The sequence below is a fragment of the Triturus cristatus genome, chromosome 11 (assembly GCF_964204655.1).
Source record: "Triturus cristatus chromosome 11, aTriCri1.1, whole genome shotgun sequence".
Lineage (NCBI taxonomy): Eukaryota > Metazoa > Chordata > Amphibia > Caudata > Salamandridae > Triturus > Triturus cristatus.
In genome coordinates, this window is record NC_140594.1 from 1,170,240,458 (window position 1) to 1,170,260,523 (window position 20,066).

Here is a 20,066-nt window from a genome sequence, read left to right on the forward strand (position 1 = left end):
TGGGCATGCCCCAGGGGATGAGTTCCCCAGGGTCAAATTCAGCCCAGAGAAAGGGCCGTGCAGCCCCCCTCCCCATCTCTAAATGTGCTAGGCCCCAAGGGATGGGGTCCCTGGGACCAAAAGCAGCACAGGGAGGGGAGCCGTGTGGCTGTGTGAGTGAGTGGGGTGTAAGTGGCTCTCTGGAGGAGTGAGTGGGTTTATGAGTACTGGTATGGGTTTGTGAATGGGTGTGTGAGTGAGCATACAAGAGGTTGTATGGGGGTGTGAGTGGGTGTTTGAATAGGTCTGTTATGATGTCATCAGTGATGTCATTTGAGATGTCATCAGTGATGTCACTGACCCTGTCATGAGTGATGTAATATGTGAGGTCATAAGCAGTGCATTGCGGGGTGTAAATTATAGTTAGCTCAGGTAACTATAACTACTGAATTCCATTGTTTTTTATGGGTGATACTTAGGAAATGGAATAAAAAAAGATTAGAAATCCACTGAAAAAACAAAGGTTACAGAGACATCATAATTAGGCTCAAGTTTCACTCGTTCAAAACCATTTTTTATATTTGCGACAACGTCGCACTACCCACTGTGGCGTCCTGCAAGGCAAATGTTTTTTAGAAAGTCTTAAACATATATATAGACAGATTTTACCTAATAGCAGACACTAGTTGTTTAGTAATGGAGAGTTTATGTTTGAGCTTGTGTGATGGTTTTGTAAAAAAACCTCTTCAATGTGGTGTTTTATATATTCACGGTGACTCTGTAGACCGCGGCATTATCAGTAGTTGTGAAGTGCGCGCGTTTTTTTAAAACTCGAGGGCACATACTTAGACATATTTTAATTATTATTTAACACAAGTTGTTTATTGATATACTATTTAAACCTAACTTTTGGAAAAATCTTTTCAACTAAAAGCCTTTTCTTGGTGTTTTAAGTGATCGCAGCGATGTCGGAAGTCCAGGTGACGTTGGTAACCGCAATGAATGCGTGTTTTTGGTAAAGTGTATGACACATATTTATACATATTACATTGTATGATCCACATTTGGGGCTTAATATCAATCGATTAACACTTATTATTGAGTACATTTTTCAAATAAAGTACTGGCACATGGGTCTGAGTGTACAACTAACTGGGTACATAGGTGGGTCATGGATCTATGAGTGGGTGTGTGAATGACTGTATGGGTGTATGAGTGTCTAGGTGAGTCCATGAGTGGATGTATGAGTGTCTGAGTGGATCTGTGAGTGGGTGTATGAGTGTCTCAGTGAGTCTGAGTACATTCGTGAGTATGTGAGTGGGATTGTAAGTAGGTCCGTGAGTCTCTGAGTGGGTTTGTACATGGTTGTGTGACTCTCTGAGTGAGTCTGTAAGTGGGTGCAAGAGTATAATCTGAGTTGGTCTATGTGTGGGTGCATGAGTGCCCACATGGGTCTCTGAGTGGGTTTAAAAATCTCTAAGTTAGTATGAGACCGTATGCATGAGTCTATGAGTCTATCTCTAAGTAGGTGCATGAGTCTCTGAGAGACTCTGTACATGGGTGCATCACTCTCCGAGTTAGTCTGTAAGTGGATGCATGAGTACCTGAATAGGTATGTGAGTGGGTGTATGAATATCTGAGTGGGTATGTGACTGAATGTATACATGTGTGAGTGGGTATGTGAATGGGTGTAGAAGTGTCTGAGTGTGTTTGTGAGTGCATACATGAGTGTGTGACAGTGACCAGAAAGTATGTACAAATATATATATATATTTTTTGATATTATATGTAAAATTTGTGACAACCTCGGTAGTCATGACGTCCCTTCGATGGTAGACAGGTGGGGGTGCGCTGGAAGTTGTGTTGTTGTCGCAAATATCATGCACAATTAAAAATAACAATTTTGGACACATAACTTGTGTCACTAACACTTACATTTCTCAAACATGGGGTCAGAGTACCTCAACACTGACCCCTTATGTTTGCTTTCAGAGAAAGTTTTAGTCCCGGGAACCATTCCCAATAGATAAAACGGCAGCCAATCACAGCATTCTTGTTGGCGTGTGCAGTTGCGGTTAATCAATAAATCCTTGCAAAATATCTGTGGCAGGGATGTATCTATCAATTTCAGCTTAAATTTCTCAGAAACTACTGAACAGATTTGCACTAAATATAAATAACAAAAAGCACCATCTCCGTAACAACATCTAGCTTTCTGCCAAATTTGGGGAAGTTCCCATCCATTGGTTCCGACTGTAGGTTCGAAAACGTGTTCCTTTGGGAATTAACATTACAAACGCACCATTGATTTTGCAACCCTATTTCTCAGTCCTCACTGCACGTATCACCCCCAAACTTTCCATGACACACAGAACCTACTTTGACACTTTATCTGTAAAATGTCATGCAGATTAGTCAAACGATGTCAAAGTTATAGCCAAGTCGAAAAATGATTTTCCTATGAAAACTAGATCCTAACTATACTTACTTACTGGCGACCGCCAATAATATATATATATATATATATATATATGAAACAAAACTTCTCTCTGGCTTCACCCCAAGTCCCAGGGTTCGTCGCAGCAAAGTAAAGCACGGCACCACAGAGAGTTCACCGTTAGTATTTATTCAGCATAAATCTTCAAGGTCACGCACAAAAGGACGGTCGACGCGTTTCGGCACTCAGCCTTCAACTGGACCATAGAGTCCTATTGTCCAGAGTGTCTTTTTTAAAGCAACATTTTCAAATTAATTAGTAGAAACTGAAAACATACTGGACATACATCGCATCGTCGATCAAGGTATATTATTTACAAGTAAATGAAAATTTAGATCAATTATGAATCACAATAGTTCATGCCACCATGGTAATTGTTTGTTGGTACAAATATATATATATATATATATATATATACATATATATATATATATATATATACACCAAACCCCTCCAGTCAAGAAAGGTAGAGGCCACGCAGGGGATTTCTTCTGAGACGTTTATTTAGACAGCAATTATGGCATGATGCATTTTGGCTGCCTTCAGCCTTCTTCGGATGCCGCTGCAAGTCAAAGAGATGCCCCACCTGCGTCCTTTAACAGTCCTGCTCCCTCCCATTGGCGGGAGTTACTGACCATCCCTCATCACCTGACCAGCAAACTACAGGGGTGCTGTGAATACTACATCTCCCAGGGGACACCTTGCTATATTAATATATATATCCCAAAGATGCAAAAGCAGTTCCTCGTACGCTCTCAGAAGAACAGACCACAAACGGGGATATCTTGAAAGGGGTGCTTTAATTCACTACGCGTTTCAGCTCGAAAGCCTTGTTCACGTGAAAGATTGTGCAAAATCTTTCACGTGAACAAGGCTTTCGAGCTGAAACGTGTAGTGAATTAAAGCACCCCTTTCAAGATATCCCCGTTTGTGGTCTGTTCTTCTGAGAGCGTACGAGGAACTGCTTTTGCATCTTTGGAATTGGATTACCGGCACACTCCGCCGGGGTGTACGCCACCTCTCTCGGGTCCCAGCAGCCGGAAGGAGCTATCTGGATTTATATATATATATATATATATATATATATATATTCACTGAAAAAACCATAGGTTTCACACACGTTATAGTTAGGAATTAGCATTTTAAAAACCTTGAAAATTCACTTAAAAACCATAGGTTTCACACATGTTATAGTTTTTTTTTATATTGATTGTTTTAACTGCGTCACCAAGCTGGTTTTATTGAACTAATTTTAAACAGCATGGTTGATTGGTATTCCACCAGATCCTCTATAGATAAATTGTAATGCATATATGATATCCCTCTAGAAAGTATTCTCTTCCAATTTCATGTTCCTTATTGTTTGTTGCAATGTTACAGATTTCATGGTTTTAATTGCATCATAGTATATCTATTTTTTAGTATTGTGTATACTTTAAAAGGATATAACTACAGCACTTTATTTCGGTGAGCACTTTATATATAAAAAATTTTTTTTAGGATTATTATGCAATGAATCAACTTAAGTGTAATTTTAACAATCAATGACATTCTCATTATACATTTGCCCTAAGATAACTCACTTAGATATGCATATTTATATGCAAGTACTAATGCATTTAGGCTTTAATTTTGTGAGTTGCACTATTGGCATATATGCGTATTATACAATTAAGACTGTTTTCCTTATAAATTATAATATGATCAATGATGGTCAACTTACAGTGATTTAAAGTAAGGAAAACAGAGTATGTCATCTATGTCTATTGTTGATCCATGCATTTGCACTTTAAAAACGGGTCTATCAGTGACGTGCGATCAGGTGATCAAGGCCGCTTGGACGGCCGAAACGCGTCCTGACATATGAGGAGTAAAAAATAAAAAATAATGCTGCACAAGCTGGTCTGTACTGGTGATTTCCGTGCGAAAGCGGGAGTGTATCACAAGCTGCTGTAATATATATATATATATATATATATATTCACTGAAAAAACCATAGGTTTCACACACGTTATAGTTAGGAATTAGCATTTTAAAAACCTTGAAAATTCACTTAAAAAACCATAGGTTTCACACATGTTATAGTTAGCTGGACATTTCACTCGTGAAAAACCAATGAAATTCCCCCGTTATAGTTAGTGCAGGCAACTATAACTCACGCGACCGCTGGGCCCCAAAGCCCTAGATCCGAGCCTTAAACCGTATCCGGGAGCCCTAAACCCTAAAACCGAGCCCTAAGGCCTAAAACTGAGCCCTAATAGCGGCCCCCAAAGCCCTAGATCCGAGCCTTAAACCCTATCCGGGAGCCCTAAACCCTAAAACCGAGCCCTAAAACTGAGCCCTAAGCCCTAAAACTGAACCCTAATGCCGGCCCCCAAAGCCCTAGATCCGAGCCTTAAACCCTATCCGGGAGCCCTAAACCCTAAAACCGAGCCCTAAAGCTGAGCCCTAAGCCCTAAAACTGAGCCCTAAACCCTAATGCCGGCCCCCAAAGCCCTAGATCCGAGCCTTAAACCCTATCCGGGAGCCCTAAACCCTAAAACCGAGACCTAAAGCTGAGCCCTAAGCCCTAAAACTGAGCCCTAAACCCTAATGCCGGCCCCCAAAGCCCTAAATCCGAGCCTTTATCCCTATCCGGGAGCCCTAAACCCTAAAACCGAGCCCTAAAACTGATGATATTACATCACTGTATTTAGTCACTTATTCACCCATGTCTTCTTCCATTAATCTTTAGCTATACATATATTACAAATATTTATTTTTCAGAAAGACACATATGTCATCAGCAGAGGATTGCGGTCGCGTGAGTTATAGTTGCCTGCACTAACTATAACGGGGGAATTTCATTGGTTTTTCACGAGTGAAATGTCCAGCTAACTATAACATGTGTGAAACCTATGGTTTTTTAAGTGAATTTGCAAGGTTTTTAAAATGCTAATTCCTAACTATAACGTGTGTGAAACCTATGGTTTTTTCAGTGAATTTGTACGTTTTTTTAAATGCTAAGTTATTAATATATATATATATTTTTTTAAAATTTTACCGTGCACGCGCGGTGGGCACGCGGTGCGCTTCGCGCACCGCGCGCCCACTTTACGCAGTTCGGACCGTGCGCGCACGGTGCGCAACGTTCGCGGAATTTTTTCCGTTTCCACCGTGCGTGCACGTTGCGCGCACTCCGCGATTTTTCGCGAAAAAAATTGAAACTCTTTTTGGACCCTTGGGGGTCCTTCTGGGACCCCCTGACAAATGCTAGGGGGTCAGAAACTGTCCAGCCTGCCCCCTTTTCACGTTCTCAACCTTTGTTTTTCACCCCCTCAGAGTGCGAGAGACAAAATGGCGGCCGACACTTCCTGGTTTCGACCGATTCGAATGTTTACTAAGATCTAACAACCAATCAGAATTGCGCTCGCGCACGGCAGGGTGCGCGCACCCAGCGCGCACGGTGCGCGCGTATAGATATATATATGCTTTTAAATGCTATTTTCTCAGGAAATACTGAACAGATTTACACCAGACCTGCAAAAGGCACTTTTTTGACCTTATGGCTACCTCTCTGCCAAATTTCACGTAATTCTGTTCAGCCGTTCGGGCTGTAGCTGCGACTAAAGTCCCTATGGAAAAATCCATGGGGAAAACGCGTTTTGGGACCCCCCCTTTTTCTCAGCCCCCGCTTGACGAATCCCCCCGAGACTTTCAGGGAAGGAGCGGAGCGGAGCGCCCCATTACTTTTGAAAATTTCGCGAGGATTCGTCAACCGGAGCCAAAGTTATTCAAAATAGAATTTTGAGATTTCCTATGGAAACTCGGTCCTAACTATAACTATCTACTGGCGACCGCCAGTAGATAATATATATATATATATATATATATATATATATATATATATATATATATATACAAACACCAATCCCGATAATTGCGTAGAGGCTGTCTGTGTAGGGTGGTCATCGCACAGGGTATCGGCACCCTGAAATATAAATACCCAGTTCTCCAAATTTGTGAAAGAACGCCAGGACACCTTGAAATTGCAGTGTGATAATACTGACTGCACTGGTGCAGTCAGTATTATCACACTGCAATTTCAAGGTGTCCTGGCGTTCTTTCACAAATTTGGAGAACTGGGTATTTATATATATATATATATATATATATATATATATATATATATATATTTATATATTTATATATATATGTATATGTATATATATATATAAAAATATATATATATATTTACACACACACACATAAGTATACTACACTATATTTAGGTGTCACTGTGCAGTTGTAGTTAGGACTGAGTTCCATAGGAAATTGATTTTTTTGTTTTGCTAATAACTTTGGAGCCATTTGACAAATCTACACAAAACTTACCAAAAGAAAGGTTCATCCTCAAAAATTTGGGTTGGGATAGTTAGGTATGGTAATAAAATCTTACTTCACTTTAACAAAAAACTCTAGGAAGGTTGAAAAGACTTTATAGGTAGGCATGATGATAACTTAATTTGCATTTTTTTAAAGACGCCTTAGAAATTCACTGAAAAAAACAAAGGTTCAAGCGACGTTATATTTAGGTGAAAATGTATGTTAAAACATACCTTTTAAACTAACAGAAACAATAAAATTTAACAGTTATAGTTCAATAAAGTAGCTATAACTCGGACTCTTCCCATGCCCTGCTTATGACCTCACATAGTTCATCACTCATGACATGATCTATGATATAATTGAGAGCATCTCAGATGACATCTAAAATAACGTTGTTAATGCTGTCACTGTGCATGGCATAGAAATAGGACTAAATGTTGTCACTGCACTGTCCAGTGTCCATATTCAGTCCTGTTTTATGTCTATGACGGTCCAGAGTTTTTAGATCAAGCCTAGCGGCAGGGCGGATATGCTGCTCGCTCTGCGAGGCACGCTGTAGTAGGGTATGCTGTGGAAGCCTCGTCCACTCTCCGCCCGTATTTGTCATTGGCTTTGTGTCCTTCTTAAATGCTGGATTCTAATTGGTAAATAGGCTTTTTAGTCCCTCCTTGATGCCGCCTTATCCCCATTTGTTACCGCCCATAAGGATTGGACCTTTTACTGGTCATGCTACACGGTCTGCTTTATCATGGCTAAGAGTTCTATTTTTTTTTTTATTTGCAACACGGTCTGCTTTCACTTTAGCGGCTGCGCTTGTTTATTTAATTAATTTGCAGTGCGGGCTGCTTTACTTTAGCGGCTGCGCTTGTTTATTTAATTAATTTGCAGTGCGGGCTGCTTTCACTTTTGCGGCTGCGCTTGTTTATTTAATTAATTTGCAGCGCGGTCCGCTCACTTTACGGGCGCACTTGTTTATTTAATTAATTTGCAGCGCGGTCCGCTCACTTTAGCGGCCGATCTTGGTTATTTAATTAATTTGCTTTTTTCTTCTGCGTGAGGGGCACAGGCGGGGCTAGAGCCAGGCACGTCACGCGAGGCTTGGTTCTGTTGTGGTGAAAGGCAGGCACTTTTACCTAAACAAGCATTTGCAATGCAATAGGTCTCAGATTTACGCGAGTTTGAGCTATTGGCATTGTAAATGACAATGCCTTTTATTTTTGTTTTCGTTTTTAAAGCATAAATAAAAGGCATTATGATTTACAATGCCCATAGCTCAAACTCGCGTAAATGCGAGACCTTTTGCATTGCAAATGCTTGTTTTTCTTAAAGTATGGCCGCCCAGACTCATGACAAGCATTGGCATAGCCAATAGGTCTCGCCTTTGGTACCTTCTAAGTGTACAGCCATGCAGCACATTATCAGCTAGTGTCAGCGCAGGGTGAGCTAAGGTGCACTACCACAGGTAGTTACTAGAGGTTCATGGATAGGAATATACAGCACTGGGTGCACTATGTTGCACTACTACATGTTACTAGAGGTCAAAGAGAAGGAGGAGGAAGAGGAGAGGTGTGCACAAAGAGAGAGGGGGAAGAGGAGAGGTGTGCCCGAAGAAAGGGGGTGGGGGAAATGGGGAGGGGGAAGAGGAGAGGGGAGTCGACAAAATTCCAACAATTCCGTCAGCAGAACGGAACATTTCACCCACCCCCACTACTGATTGTGTTGGTAATAGGAATAGTGGCTATGCTATCAGTTTTAATGTTTCTAGCCATTGTACAAACATTTACTGCGGTCTCTGCATCAAAGAATGCGGTGAAGGTGAAGTTATGGAGGGTGATCGAGGATTTGAATTGGGACCTTCATTTTCATCTAGGGTGAAGTGGAGTTCACATTTATGGTTGTGGTAAACTGGGATAGTGATTTTCTTTTGTGTTCTTTGAATCTAGGAAGGGAAAAAACGTGTCTGTCCAGGAGCATATGTCCTCAATAAAAATGTAAAACATATATGGAGCCCAGTTTGAGATTATGGTATTTGTCACTGACTGAGGTTTCTAGGTTACCGGCAGGGCTTTGCATTTTAACATGCACACAGGGGTCAGAGGCTGATCTTGTGTGAAGCTCTTTTCGTTTTAAACCAGTTGTCAAAAATAATATCATATAAAAAAAATTGATTACTATTGGTCTTAAAAGCAGATTCTATGGGGTACAGCCACAATATGCAGTCATGGAGTATCACTCAGGACAGAGAGTAGTGAGTTATTGTTCATTACGTATAAAAGGTTGCATCAGTAGGACCCCCCACCCTCTGCCCCCATTTGATTGGAAGCATATCAACGTGCAGAAATCACTATGACTGTTGACAATTTTTAAGAGCCCACGTCATGTATACATGCAAACATTCATTAATCGAAAGTAAGCCGTGTTGTGGTATCAAATGTGGGAGCAGCAGCACTTTTGAATAAATCACATTTATGTACAAAATAACCCTTGGTCCAAAGTCAACTGGAGGTTGGCACCACATGCAGATGCAAAATGACTAGAGAGAGGACAGCGGCAATATTATTAGCATACTGTTGTTTAACTACAGAGGTGCGAGAAAAAGGCTCTCTGTTGTGTTGCACTGCCGCAAACCATAAATTGAGACAAAAGGAGCGAGAAACTCAGCAGAGGCAAGCGACGGAAAAGACCACAGAGGGACGAGAAATAGCACCGGAGGGGATGAGGAAATTAGAGAGACACCAGAGAGAGCTCGTGATTAAAAAGAATGTGACTGAGGTGCTGCAGACGTAAGGTGAAAGACGACTTGCAGCAGTGAACTCACAGACAGCGCAATGGACAGAGACAAGAGAGGGGAGACAGAACTTCCCAGGTATGTGAAGAATCAGAGACTCTCCATATTTTTGCCCCTCACAGCGCACTGATTTTAGTGCATGTCCTTTGATGCACCTTCTTATGGCGTGAAACTGCCCTTTGTCGAAGCAGCGCACCGAAAGCTACACACAGCTACATTCTCTAAACCTGACCTCCGTTGTCCGTAGAGAGAGCTGCGCGGCGATCGGAGGAAGCCTGAACGGTGTGATTACAGTGGGCTGAGACCTCCAACCTACCCATAGCCGCGAGCTGTAACCCCCGCCTAAACAGAGCAATCAAGTCACTTGGAAATGAGATCAGAACACCACACTTTTATAAATATAAAAGCGGGCATCGTGCTCAAAGTATGATGCCCGAGCATATAAAAGTTATAAGCATGGCGGCTGGCATGGCATAAACAAGTACTTTGCTGAGGAGCAAGTGGGAGGGGGGAATAGGCATCAAACTTAATAGAAAACAAGCAGGAAGTGGGATAAGGGAGGGGGTGGCAAATGGTGTGCACTTTCGCGGCCGCTTTGATGTTCTCAGTGGCCGCGCGGCTCACTGAGAACATCAACGCGGCCGCGAAAGTGATCAGGCAGGCTGCCAAATGGTGCGTGCGCCCGGTGCACATGCACTGTAGTTGGCGGCCTGAAAGCACTAGTTTGCACTTTCAAATCCCCCGTTTACAAAAGCTCTTGCGAGAGCGGCGCTAAAGCGCTGGCTCAGGAGAGACCTAAAAAAGGCTCCCTGGTACCCAAAGAAGGCTGGAGTGCTCTGAGGCCTTGTCAGTGGGATGGAGAGCTTCTCCAGCCCCACAATATAACACGTTGTCAAAAAGACCACAATAATCCAGGCGCAGGAACACGAGGGACCCGTCAGGCACGCGCCAGGCAGGTTTCTCTGCACAGCTGTGATAGCACGCCTCCCTCTGACCTTTGACCCGTTCCTCAAGGACGCCAAGTCTGAAAATAGAATCAACCTGCTCTGGATGCTGGCGCCAGGGGGGGCTGGCCTGGTGTGAGCACAGCATATACTGCATGCATTTGGGGCTCAGCCAGACCCTGAACTCATGCTCACTGGAGTAGGCGCTATATTTTACTGCCCTGTGCGCGAGCGCCATTCCAGCCTCGCTCCCCGAGGACCCCACGCAGGCTTCCTGGTCCTGAATGCGATGGTTTTTGGGAAGCAGCGCCTCACTGCCTGCCTAGACTATTAGAAATGCATTCCTCGCTCGAAGTTCGATTATTGCGTCCCTGCCCTTCCCCGGGTCCCACTTATAGCGCCTTTCCTAGAAGCCGTATAGTTTGAGTGCTAACATGAGACTTAAACTACATTACACGAGGTCAGGGCAGGGGGACGAGAGCTGAGCGCCTTGACAGACAGCTGTTAGGACAAAGCCGCTATTTGCTGGCCTCAGTCCTGCCAAACGCTTCAATATCACGGTGCGTTCAAATACACCAAATTTGTTAAAGTAATTTTGTGCGCATTTTTAGTTTATTTTTTATTGCAGGGGCACAATGTAATTGTTTCTTTATGCCAGGAATTGTTTTTGGCAGGGGGAGAGCCAGGCCTCTGCCAGAAACACTTCTTAGCAGAAACTATTAAACGTGAGCACTTTATGTTACAACTGTAATAAAAGTAAAGTAACGTAATGTGCTCTCTTGCAACCTGGGGGCGCGCATCCCGTGCTTACAGGAACGCGGCGAAGGGATTTCATCCCACCGAGCCCTGCAGGTAGAGATGTCCGGGTCCTTGGCGGTAATACCGCATTGTGTTACAAGTGGTATTCATATTACCAAAAATGTAGTTAGACATGGCGAATAAGATGCGGAAATAGTGTTTCCAAATGTATCATTCAAAGATGCAAACCTACCGCCAGCATGGGGGGGGGGGGTCAGTGCGGAAGGATGGTGTTAAAACGTCTTTATGTGGTAATAGCGCTTGATTATGAATAGATCTGATAAAATGAGCAATGTTCACTTAGAGCACATTTATTTATCAGAAATGTTTCCTATTCTTATAATCTCTGCATGGGGACCTGAGTTATTTGGAACATCACTTTAGCTACATTTATAGAATGTCTTTGAAATAAGCGATTCAGAGATTGTGTAACCGCAGCCAGTAAACACATGAAGAGAAATTCATCAAAATGCGGTGGTTAGAGGAAGAGACATTACACACCCTTTGACCTTAATGACAGTACAGGAAGTGACATCAAAGGTCATCAACTTCAACATTCCCAAGGAGTGAAGTCACATAACCTGAATCCTACAGTTCTGTAATAACCACATGATTAATGTCCCAGCATAATTGAGACACAGGTTTACTTCAGATTCAACAAATATTAGGGCGCTGACACACACTTGGAAAGTGTGTTGTGTGTCACACCTGTCCTGAGTTGTTGGGAGCGCGCGAGCCAGACCTCTTCTAGGGAGTCTGATTGGAGGTTTGGGAGGGTTTCTCCACCTGAGGAACTGTCGGAAAAAATGTGGTACATTTTAAAACACAATTTTTACATAAATTTACTGAAAAACACTATAGGCTCTGAAAGGGCACTCACTGAATATTCAAGTCCTTTTGTGGTTTGCAAAGTCAATGAAACCTGACGCCCTCACTTTTTTTTCAAAATGTGCTACGGGTGCCCTTATATGTCAAAAGTTGCTTTCACTGTGCCAGAGTCAGAATTTGGCCATGGTGCCCCCAATTTGCCATGGGAGTCCCATACCAAACATGACATGTAATATGTCGCTGCCAGATATTGGAGTCACTCATTCTTCACAAGACTGGCTCTAGTTGGTCAGGGTCAGCGTTGGGTCATGCTTAGCCCTCTCATATGCCACGGGTTCTCTCCTTTATTCCAAGAATTACACCCAAAGTGCTGGTGCCAGTATATTACCGTGGGTGCCCCCGTGCCAAGAGTTCCTCAAGCATGCTCGCCGCAGCATTTTCCAGGGGTACCCCAATGACCTCTAGTATGTCAGTGGTTTAAGATGGTCTCCTATATGCCAAGAATGAGTTCCTCGAAGCCAGGGCAGTGTTTTCTCACTGGGGCACTGAGATGCCAAGAATGGCCTCTGGTATGAGAGGGTCATTGGGAGACTCGCAATCATAAAACCACATTCTCACCATGTTCACTCACATCCATTCACCCACACTCATTCTCACTCACCCACACTCATGCTCACTCACTCACTCAGTCACATTCACACTTACTCTCATTTACTTATACTTTCTCCCACTCATTCTTTTTCTGCCTCACCCATACTTTCCAATTCACTCACACTTGCACTCACTCTTACTCTGAACCAGTCATTTTCACTCACTCTTATGTATTCTCATTCACTCTGATTCACTCTTTCTCACTCACTCAGGCACAGTCACATTCACTCTTACTCTCATTTACTTATACTTTCTCCCACTCATTCATTTTCTGACTCACCCATACTTTTTCACTCACTCACACTTGCACTCACTCTTATTCTGAATCAGTAATTTTTGCTAATGTATTCTCATTCTCTCAATCAATCACAGTCACATTCACTCGTACTCTCATTTACTCATACTTTTTCTCATATTCAATTGCACTCAATCTTTCTCACTTATTTTCACTTATTCTCAGTCACTGTGATTCAATCTCATTCACGTATACACTTCTTCACCGTCAATCACTCTCTCATCCTCACTCATGCTTATTTTTCACCCACATTCCCTAACACTCCCTCACACCTAGTCTCATTCATTCTCAGACATCCACTCTCTCATTATCAGTTATTCTTACTCTCACTCTTTCTCATTCACTGTGATTTCCTCATACTCAGTTACTGACACTCAATCGCACTCATTCTCTGTCACTAGTTATCTCTCACTTTTCCTAGCTCACTTTCACTCACACTCACACACACACACACACAATCTGTCTCTCTCACACACACACTCTCTCAACCACAATAATCTACGTCATCATCTTCATTCAGAGACTGAACCATTCCAGCTCCTGGTGCTCCATTTTTATTACACTAACAGTGAATAATAGACTGTTATTCAATATCAGTAAACTAAACAATGTCTAGTAAGAGGGGAGTGTGGAGCCCTGGATCCCACTAGGGTTAGGAGCCCCCCTGTTCTTTGCACTGATTGTTCTACCTCTAAGACCAGGGACCGCCAGGGCAAGGTCAGAGGTCACACTGGCCAGCCAGGGAGCAACACTGCAACCCTTGGGGACTCCAAGCTGATGTCTAAGAAAGAATGATATTATACAGGATGTAAAATTAAATGAGCAATAACAGATGTCAATAGGGTCCCACATATGTTAGCATTGGCTTCCCCTGGGGCAAACAGACATGAAACCCCCTTGATGTGAACCAGTATGACTGTACTTTTAGATCATGAATTATCACTCAACTTAAAGGCCCTGGTAATGAGTGGGCCAGATGGGGGTGCGGTATTTACTACATAAATGCGAACACTCCTGGTGGAGGGATTTAGCAACTGCAGCAAATGCCACTGATTCAGAGTTTTCATTCGGATCATGGGGTATTAAACGAAGACCTTACTGATGGCAGCGCCAAAAATATTTATGTATCCGTGTTTGCCATTTTTTTGTCCAGTATACCGCAGCAGGTTTAACCTGCTAAACCTTACTTGGTGAAAACCGCAGGGGGTGCGGTACTGACCGCAATAATATGAATACCGAAATATGTGGTAATCGAAGTTGCAGAGCTCCTGATCAGAGCTTTAAGAGCGCAAATACTGGCAAAGCCCATAGATCTCACAGCGGCGGCTCCTCCTCAATGGCGGAGGAGCGTCGCCTCACTGGCTCAGATTCAGCAGCTGAAAAATGAATCAATATTTTATTATTGTTTTATTTTCAGCTGCTGGCTGAGCCAGCGTGTGCAGGGGGAGCGGGGGCAGGCCATGGGAGGAAGACTGGTACGTGCACTGCTAGTGCACATGTCAGTTTGGTAGGCCGTCTTAGGCCCGCCAAACTGAGATACCAGCATTTGTAAAGCGCACAGCTACCTCGGGAGTGGTGTCACGGCGCTGGGGGCCGTCGGGAAGATTAAGCGAGCTATTGCTCAGAGTCACAAGATGCCGAACGAGTTATTCTACCTTTACTACGCGGTCATTACTTCGTACTACCATTACTACGCATGTTTTAGTTCGCAGATGTCATTACTTAGATGCACTTACTTAGCATGCATTTACTACGCATGTTCCATTACTTAGCATGCACTTACTACGCATAATGGAGTTACTGTGCAAATTAACGTTTTGGGGTACAGGGGTATTTTTAGGGGTCAGGGTGGCTTAGGGTTTTGGGGTGTAGGGTTTTTTTTTAGGGTTCAGGGTGCATTTAAGGTTTTGGGGTGCTGGGGTGTTTTTGAGGTTCAGGGTGCGTTTAGGTTTTGGTGTGCTGGGGTAATTTTAGGTGTAGGGGTTGATTAGGGTTTTGAGGTGTGGGGGGTAATTTTAGGGTTCAGGGTGCGGTTAAGGTTTTGAGGTGCTGAGGTATTTTTGGGGTTCAGGGTGCGTTTAGGTTTTGGGGTACAGGGGTATTTTTAGGGGTCAGGGTGGGTTAGAGTTTTGGGGTGTAGGGGGTATTTTTAGGGTTTAGGGTGCATTTAAGGTTTTGGGATGCTGGGGTATTTTTGGGTGTTCAGGGTGCATTTAGGTTTTGGGGTGCTGGGGTCGTTTTAGGGGTCAGGGTTGGTTAGGGTTTTGGGGTGTAGGGGGTATGTTTAGGGTTCAGGGTGCATTTAAGGTTTTGGGGTGCTGGGGTATTTTTGGGGTTTAGGGTGTGTTTAGGTTTTGGGGTTCAGGGTGCATTTAGGTGTCAGGGTGGATTAAGATTTTGGGGTGTAGGGGGTATTTTTAGGATTCAGGGTGCATTTAAGGTTTTGGGGTGCTGGAGTATTTTTGGGGTTCAGGGTGTGTTTAGGTTTTGGGTTGCTGGGGTAATTTTAGGTGTCAGGGTGGGTTAGGGTTTTGGGGTGCATGGGGTATCATGGGGTATTTTGAGGTTTGAGGGTCCAGGGTGCGTTTAAGGTTTTGGGGTGCTGGGGTACTTTTGGGATTCAAGATGCATTTAGGTTTTGGGGTGCTGGGGTAATTTTAGGGGTCAGGTTGGTTCGGATTTTGGGGTGCATGGGGTATTTTGAGGGTTCAGGGTGCGTTTAGGTTTTGGGGTGCTGGGGTAGTTTTAGGTGTCAGGTTTTGGGGGTGCATGGGGTATTTTGAGGGTTCAGGGTGCGTTTAGGTTTTGGGGTGCTGGGGTAATTTTAGGTGTCAGGTTTTGGGGGTGTAGGGGGTAATTTTAGGGTTCATGGTGCGTTTAGGTTTTGGGGTACTGGGATATCTTTAGGGGTCAGGGTAAGATAGGGTTTTGGGGTGTAGGGGGTAGTTTTAGGATTCAGGGAGCGTGCCAGAGGATAGGTTACTATTACGATTATTTTTTTGTTTTAAAGTACCAATAACGTGTTGTAACGGTATGCGTAATAATTAACCGCGAAGTAAAAGTATTTTTAATGTATTTGTATATATTTGTGAAGTAAAAGCATGCACACTAAAATCATGTGTAGTAAAGGTATTTGCGAAGTAAAAACTTCAAAGTAAATACCTGCGGAGTACTGGTATGCCAAGTAACATCATATATTCGCTGGGCTAACCTGCCGCCATCCACGGGGATCGAACCGTGAGTCCCCGTGTTCCAGGAGTCAGCCGCCCTTGCTGCTGCACCACACCCCTTCCCTACATGCACACTTGAGTTTCTCAAACCCAGCTGTATTGCACAGCTGGAGAAACAGCACGGACTCCCTGTACCTGAGTGAGCGTTAATCTAGCCTGCTCAGGTCAATTCCGATGCTGCTCTCATGCTTGAGAGCCGCGCGGACATTGGATGGGAGTCCGTGACGCTGACCAAGGAACTGCTGGGACCAGGGACTGGAAGGAAGTTTTTTATGGTACAAGATCACAGGGAGAGCATAAGTAGACCAGATCAAGACTAGAGCAAGACCCCACCAGGAGCAGCCAGCAGGCAGCTCAGCCCAGTCAACTGTCATTACACTCTGCAGATTCCCAACATTCTGACAGCATCATCACATTAACATTCCACTGGTGGTAGACTGGCATTGCGTTAGCATTAGCAGGATATAACAATGTTCAATGAGGCTTTGATAAATGAAAGAGGCATCAGGGTGTGGTCCGTCGGCTAGACTGACGACTTTGGTGCCGGAAACCAGCGTTCGAGCCTCGGGGTCGCGTCCACTTCCTGTGATTCTGGGCAAATCATTTCATCTCCCCGTGCCTGAATATGTAATGTAAATACGGTGCTCATGTACAGCGCTCCAATACCTTCGGGTCGAGTTCGGGCTATATAAAAGTTGCAAAAAAACATAAAGCATAGCACATTTGTTCTCCTACAATTTGTTCGCTCTCTTTGATGTATTATTGTCCCTTATTTTTGCTTTCTTTTTCAGCAGCAGGATTCGTGATGACTTCTTTCTTCTGGATATGCTGGGCTTTTTCTCAAACTTGATTTCCGGTAGTTTTGATGCCATGCTTGTCAACTCCTATATCATCTGTTATCTTCAACCAAGAAATGCCACGATTACCAAAGAAGATCTTTCTGCAGTCTGCTGGTTTATCCTCCTCCCTGAGACCCTGCTGAGGAGACGTTTGACATCTGTCGTGTGCTTCTTAAGTGCAGGGTGGCTCTCTGTCTATTGGAAGAAGTTGCTTTTCCTTTGGTAAATAAAGAAGACAAATGGAAAGGGTTTTGCAGCGTTCAGTTCTTGACATTCCCCCATCTTGGAATGGGTTTGTCAAAGTGTAAGAAAAAAGAATTGCCAAAGGGCCACTTTGGGTGAGAATGCATCCCAGAATGGCTTTGTCAAAATATAATATGATGGTCACCTGTAGAACCCTGAATTTTTTGTCACCGTTTTTTATCAGTTTACCATTCCAAGATGGCCAACAGCTATTTTCGAAGGGTGAATTATGAAATAAATGATGTGTGGGTAATGCAGAAGCAAGCTGCCTGCTGGCTGTTTGCAGTTGCTGTGCTCTTGCAAAAACATAAATAAGGCTTGGGGGGCTGTAAGAACAGGGCAAGAGATGATAAGTCGAGTGAAGGGGAGTGAATGGGAAGAGGGAAAAAGGAGGTGGGCTGGACAAGGCAGGAGAAGAGCATGGAGAAAGGAGTGCTGAAAGAGAAATAAAATAAGTCCCACACACCAGCAGTGGAAGGATACAACTCATCCAACTAGAAAGTATGTACAGAGGAAATGCTCCAGGGGAGTGACAAACAACAATAGTGAGTGAGGGACTCTGTTGAATAAGGATCAGGTAACTGAGATAGACAAGAAAGTCATAAGCCCTTAAAGATCACTGAATGCATTTTTTCCACTTTCAGCATTCTCTAAAGGGTGGTCTTCTAAAAAACAGATTTCACATCTTCTGTTACACCCTTTATAACTGGCAAATAATGTGATACCAAGCTTAGTCAATGCCAGAAGAGTTGGTGTTGAAAAGAAACTGAAGGTGCTTTCGCAATGGGCACGTAGCGCGCTATCTATCTTTTGTTCAGTCTAACAATGATTATTGGACTCTTCCTATTTCCACCACTAGTTTTTCACTTCTGCTTCCCTTCCTTCCCTTTGATGCTCCAGGCATCCTTCTGCTTTATTTTAGGATTGATGAGGTCTTGGGGTCTGAATTAAGATAGGTGATAGGTTGCTTACTGGATACATTTAATTTTCACAGGTAATGTCGATCAAAGTTGGAGGCAAGAATGTGGAAGGGGATGGGAAAGTGGTCTGAGCAGTGAACTGCCTTTGAGAAGAAGTCATTGATGATGTCTGAATCACCAGATGAGATGCATAATTTTGCCTGTCCGGTGTGCAGGCTGCAACAAACGCTGGTGTAAGACACAGAGGGATGCTAGGCTTCTCAAGAGGTATTCTTTTTACTTGGGGTTGCTCCAGTCAAGACTGAAGTCCTAAAGAGAGATAGTTTTTGTCAAATATCCTTTGGTGTTAGGTCAAATATTCTGAGAACTGGTTGGTGAAATTGGTTCTAATGCTGGGTGGTCATAGATGCCGTGAAGGTAGTCCGTGTTGCACTTTGGATATTAGGGCAGCAATCCAGAGACATTCGAATGTGTCGTAAATTGTGGTGTGCGTAGGCTCGCAATTGAGGGTCTCCTTGTGAAGGACGCCGTCCCGCCACATACTTTATGTTGTCGCTCAGCATGAATAATTTTGAATCCTTGAGGAAGCAACAAGTTTCCTATCAATAACAGATTGGGAAGGTGTCTTGAGACAGTAGGAGGCGACTCACAGATGGTTGAGATCATGGTAGAAAAGGAGGTTCAGGAATTCAGGATGATGACGTCGGCTGATCTGGCATTTAGTAGCTTCCACATTAGATGGGAGTTGGTGCAGAGACTAAAGGACACGCAGGTACGAGCGCTCTCGATGCGGATGAGGGTGTACATGTTGGCTCATTTGGCGAGAGAGCCTAGAGATGAAGGACAAAGGTCATCATGTCCGATGGAGGTGAACCCTGGAGTGTTATCATGACCATGCAACAGGTGTGTTGTGGGATAAAGATGAGCTTCATAGACTTCAATGGCTCATGTGACCAGGCTTAAAATGTCTTGGTTTATATAGCGGTCTATTACATAAAGTGTAGCAACTTGTCAGAGCAAGTCACCTGAGATAATTTTGCATCTATTCTGTGGGTGGTTTCAGAGCAAAGAAGAGCTGATAATCCACAGGAGGAGGGAGCAGAAGGGAGGGGAGGAGATTAGGATGAGGAGAGTAGGGTAATAGATAGAGTGAGAGTAGCTGTAGGTGTGATGGGAGTCAGAGTAGTGTGGACAGGTGTGGAATTGTGGAAGGAGGAGAAGAAGACAGACTGAGCCTCTATCACTGCATGTATGATTCAATGTCTATGCATCACAATGAAAGCACGCTTTCGGTAGAATCAAACACCGTGGTCTGATGTAAAACGTCATCAAGCTGCAGCAGAAGGGGTCTGAGCCAAAGCCTCATCCATTTTCATTTAATCATCACATGAGACTTCATATGTAAACACTATTAAAACCCTTGGTGGTGATGTACTTGTAAAAAGAAGTGTTATGAATGATGGTTTGATAAATAGGGAACATAGAGAATGCTATTGAACAGTGGGAGGGTACTTGCCCCTTATTTTGTAACAACTTTTTGGAACACTTGGGTGCTGATTTAAATTTGAACAGTCGGACCATCCTCCGCCAAGGTGACGAAATGACCATCCTCCACCAGGGGGGCGAAATGACCATCCTCCCCCAGGGGGCGAAATGACCATTCTCCACCAGGGGGGCGAAATGACC